The sequence below is a fragment of the Heterodontus francisci genome, chromosome 13 (genome assembly GCF_036365525.1).
Source record: "Heterodontus francisci isolate sHetFra1 chromosome 13, sHetFra1.hap1, whole genome shotgun sequence".
NCBI lineage: Eukaryota > Metazoa > Chordata > Chondrichthyes > Heterodontiformes > Heterodontidae > Heterodontus > Heterodontus francisci.
Genome location: NC_090383.1, coordinates 118,308,411 through 118,313,594, shown reverse-complemented (window position 1 = coordinate 118,313,594; position 5,184 = coordinate 118,308,411).

The following is a 5,184-nucleotide window of genomic DNA, read 5'->3' as shown; positions in this document are numbered from 1 at the left end:
AGGGTGTGAAAGACACTGTATCCAGGCAAATTCTTTTTTCTTCTTTGTTTGTATTACCAATTGGAAATTTGATTGCACTTTGCTTACTATTATTGGTTAGACAATCATGAGCGGAAGGCACCCCAATTTCTGATCTGTACAGCCATTTACATATGAAACCCTTCTCTGTGTCAGCTACTATGTTTGAACAGACAATTTACAAACATATACCTACCCAGAATTATTATGGAATTTACAGCACTGCTGCATGCTATTGTGTCCAACCAGTCCGTGTTAGTCCTTATCCTCCACCTGAACAATAATTCTAATCCCATGTACCTGCCCCTTCCCCATATCCATTATTCCCCTTTTGTTCAATTACCTATCTAACCTATTCTTAAATGTTGACATGCCCTCTTCTTCAATCACTAACTCAATCATTCCACCTCCCATCAACCCTCTATTTAATAACGTTTCATCTACTCTCTGCCCTAAATCTTTCATTGAATCTTACATCCTTATGTCCTTGCATCCTAAGCTTCTACACTGAAACGTCTAAGTTATGGTGTGTGAAGGATGAGGATACCCTAATGCTTTCCACCAGTCAGTGCAAATGCTGCACCATGTTTGGGAGCTCAGCACTTGTAATATAGATTTGAATTGGCAACTTTATCTTGGCTTTACCTTACCTCAGAGAATTTCTTGCTCATCTGCTGCCACGGCCATCAGCATTGGCTATAGAATCTACCTTCCATCATGTGAATCACAAATTGTCACTGTGGCAGGATTTTCATCCCCTAATTTTGCTACCTCTTCTGTCTTGCATCTTCTACTCCCAACAGAGCAAATGGGCTTCCTGTGGAAGGTAAATGATCCAATCTGGGATAAATTCCTTTACCCTAGTTAAGTATTTGGTCTTTCAAAAGGCTGTCAAGAGCATTCACCCCAGCTCTCAGCTGTTGAGAGTTTCATTGAGGCCTAAAGCTGAGCATGTTGGTTTGGGAGAGGACGCTGCTGTTGCACCTCCTTTTTGCCACTAGATTTGGAGGATCTTGCAGAGGAATCCCTGATGGTACTTCTCCAGAGCTGAGGTGCCTGTTGTATTTTGTCCAAGTTGTCAAAGCATATAGGAGCACAGGGATCACTGCTGCCCGGTAAATCATGATCTTAGTCTTGGGTTTGAGATCCTGATCCTCAATTACTCTCTTCCTCAATCGAAGGCTGAGCTGGCACATTGGAGGCGATGGTGAACCTCGTCACCTATGTCTGCCTTCGCTGAGAAGAGGCTCCCAAGATATGGAAAATGCTTCACATTTTTCAGGATCTCGCCACTGATCTTGATTGAGGGTGGGAGGTGTGCTGTGGGAGCTGGTTGGAGGAGGATCTTCATTTTCCAGGTGTTTAGTGAAAGACCCATTTTCTCATATGCTTCAGAGAAGGACCTGACAATGATCTGGAGTTCAGTTTCAGAGTGAGCTCACACACAAGTGTCATCTGCATACTGAAGCTTGATGCCTGATGTTGGAGTGATTTTGGTTGTGGATTGAAGAAGGCCTAAGTTGAACAGTTTTCCATCTGTTCTGTCGATTAGCTCCATGCCTGCGGGTAGTTTGCTGGAGGTGAGGCATGGCATTGCAGTGAGGAAAATGGAGAAGAGGGTTGGTGCGATGACACAGCCTTGCCTGATCCCAGTCTTGACTGAGATAGGGTCTGTGGTGGTTCTGTTGGTGAGGATCACGGCTTGTACGTCAGCGTGGAGTAGATGGAGGATGGTGACAAACTTCTGAGGGCAGCCAAATTTGAGCAGGATGGTCCATAAGCCTTGGCGGTTGACAGTCAAAGGCTTTTGCGAGGTTGAGAAAGGCCATATATGGCGGTTGGTGTTGTTCCCTATCCTTGATGAGTTCTCCTCCATGTTTGGCTCTCAATGGGGTGGGCCTTTGACTGCTTGGGCCATAGATTGTCTCGACAGCATGAAGAAACCATGCATGTTGTTGGTGTCTGCAAGTTGCTGGACTGCTCGCGCTCTTTCTACCCACCATTTGTTTTTTATGTTCCGGGTTTTATGCTGAACTGCTGTCTTCAGGAGCCTGTAGGATTGCTGCTTTACCTTGGACGTGTGGTGAAATTTCCCGTCTAAGAAGGCTTTGGCTTACGCTCAATGTGTTCCTTAGTTGTTCTTATCAAACGTTGCTCCTGGTGGAGAAGCCAAGGACCTCTTTGTAGGTGCTTGTTATGGCAGCCTTTAGGGTCAACCAGGCACTTATGGCATACAGTGGTTCCTGGTGGTTGGAGGTTGAGAGGTTCACGGTAAGGCACTGACTGAGAAGGGCTGCTTCAGCAAGATCTTTGAGGCCTTCAATGTTAATTTTCTTGCAGCATTGCTTTTGTTGCTTCTGCTGCTTGTGGGTTAGGCTGATGGAGATGGTAGATCAGATGAGATGGTGGTCGGTTCAGCAGTCATCAGTACCTGATGTGGATATCTCTGCGGTCCTTCGCTTGAATGATGACGTAGTCGAGTAGATGACAGTATTTGGACCATGGGTGTTGCAATGAGATCTTGTGTTTGGCTCTCTGGCAGAACAGGGCATTAGTTATGACAAGGTCATGCTCAAGGCATTTTGTTAGGAGGAGGACTCCGTTGGAGTTTACTTTCCCTACTCCTTCCTTTTGAATCGCTCCCTTCCAGAGATTCACGTCCTTCCCGGCTCTGGCATTGAAGTCTCTGAGGAGAATCAGTTTTCATCTGCTGGGAATCAGGCTAGGGATTGCTCAAGGTCGGTGTCGAATCCCTCCTTGGCCTGAAGAGTAGGGGCATATGGACAGATGACATTGGTATGCCAGTTTCTTGTTAGGGTGAGCTGGGCATTCATGAGGTGCTCGCTTATCCCACAAGGGTGGGAGCAGCCTCAAGGGGCCGAGTGGCCTACTCCTGCTCCTAATTTGTATGTTCATAAGGGAAGTCGCTGAGGTGTCAGACAAGCTCGTTTGTGATGGTGAAGCCCACCCCATGGCGTCATTCCTCTTCTGGGAGATCCTTCCAGAAAAAGGTGTGGCTTCCGCCTTGCTCCTTCAATTGGCCCTCTCCTGCATGTGTGCCTCACTTAGGGTGGCAATGTCGATGTCGAGGGGCCTGACGTCTCGAGGTATGATGGCGGTGTGGTGCTCTGGCCTTTGCTGTTGGGTTGTCTATGACGGTCCTGACTTACCAGGTCCCAAACCATTTTGGCGAGTGGAAGATACCCATGCATGTTTTTTTTTAAACGTAGGGTGGTTGTCGCACGCCAGCCACAACACGGTCTCGGCAGCGCTGGGCCTTGGTCCAATGGCGAGGGGGTTCCAAAACAACTGGAGGCCAGGTTCTGCTGGGAAACATTAGCCCATTAGTCTGTGTATGGTCATACGCAGCTGCATATGCAGTCGTGGTGACAGGGATTATTTACATCCCCCCTGCATTTCCCTCCCCTCTGCAGTACCCTCTCTTCTACATTCACCCAACCAAGCCCTACAGCCCCAGCCTCCACCCCTTCCCTAGACTTCCTCACCCTCCAATAGGACCCCAGTATTCGCCCCAGCCCACCTCGAGTTTTCCCCAACCCCAGTTCTTTGCTCTCAAGAGGGGCCCTGGCTGCCGTCCTTACTCAGCAACACTGCGTCTCAGTGACTCTCAAGCCCCGAATCAGAGCCACCAGGCCAGTGTGTTGAAAGATAGCGGCCACCATACACGCAATTCAATACACACACATACACACACCTATGGGCTAATTTTCAATTCCTTCCTCTTGCAAAGGGAATAGATTCTATCCAGCGTTTGCAGAAGTTGGCTTGCTCCCAGGAGAAGATCCCAGTTTCACAGGCAGCCAACAGCTGTTTGTGATCAGATACCATGAAGCGTTGCGGGTGTGAGCTGAAGCTGAGATCCGTCCCTGGCTTGTATACAGGCTCTTTTATCACAGCGTGATGAGAGAGTGAGAAAAATACCCCCAAAAAATCACAACAAATGTCCACTTTGAAATATCATCTCTGAAGTTCTTCCAGGGGAGACAATATGGTTGCAACTTGATTTAAAACAAAAACAAAATTGCAGGGAACTCACATAGAACTAATGCACCTGGTTTATTTGGATGATATGCAGGAATACGAGACACAATTTTCCTGTACAAGTTAAAATTATTGTGGGTATGAGGAAAACTCTCACGTTTAGTTGGTGTACAATCAGTGATTGGATTAGAGCTGTGATCTAGCCCTGGTATGCGCAGACTTTTTTACCTGTTCAGCTGAACCAGAGAACACAGCTTGCATTTGATTCAAAATTCAAAAGTAATCTGTGGAAACAATGGGGTATTTTTTGCCTAACTTGTTGAATTGGACACCAACAGGGTTCGGTGGAATGTCGGTTTTACACATTGCCCAATGTTACTTTCCATTGACTTTAAGGGAGAATAAAATGGGCAAGGTGTAAAACCAGGGTTGCATCCAATTCTGTAGGTTTCCTAACAGGCAGGTTAGGTTAAATTACCCTCCAATCCTTTGTCCCTTTCACTGTTAGGTCAGACTACCTGAAAGGTGCTGGGGATATGGTTTGGAAGGGCCGGGCGTGCACCAAAACCTGGGAGGAGCGAGTAGCCAGGGTACAACATAAGCTGAGCATGTGGGAGCAGCGATCTATCTCCAGTATGGGTAATAACCTGGTCATCAGGTGCGAGGCGCTCACATTGTTGGTGTACGTGGCGCAGGTCTGGCCCATACCCCACTCCTGCGCTGTGGCAGTCACCCGAGCCATTTTCCGCTTCATCTGGGGATCCAAAATGGACCGGGTCCGGAGGGACACGATGTTCAAACCTCTGGATAAGGGTGGGAAAAATGTACCCAACATCACCCTAATCCTGATGACCACCTTCGTGTGCGGCTGCATCAAGCTGTGTGCAGACCTCCAGTACGCATACTCCAAGTGTCACTACGTGCTGAGGTTCTATCTGTCCCCGGTGTTGCGAAGGATGGGTCTGGTCACATTGCCACGGAATGCTCCATCCAGTTGGACCGTGCCGTACCACCTATCCTTCGTGGAAAAGTTTCTGCAGAAAAACATCTTTGACCACCAATCCATCAGGCAGTGGTCTGCACGGAATGTCCTCAAGGCCCTACAGGAAAAGGAGATGGTGGGTCCTGTTGGATGGTTCCCCGAGCAGACTGCCAAAGTCATTT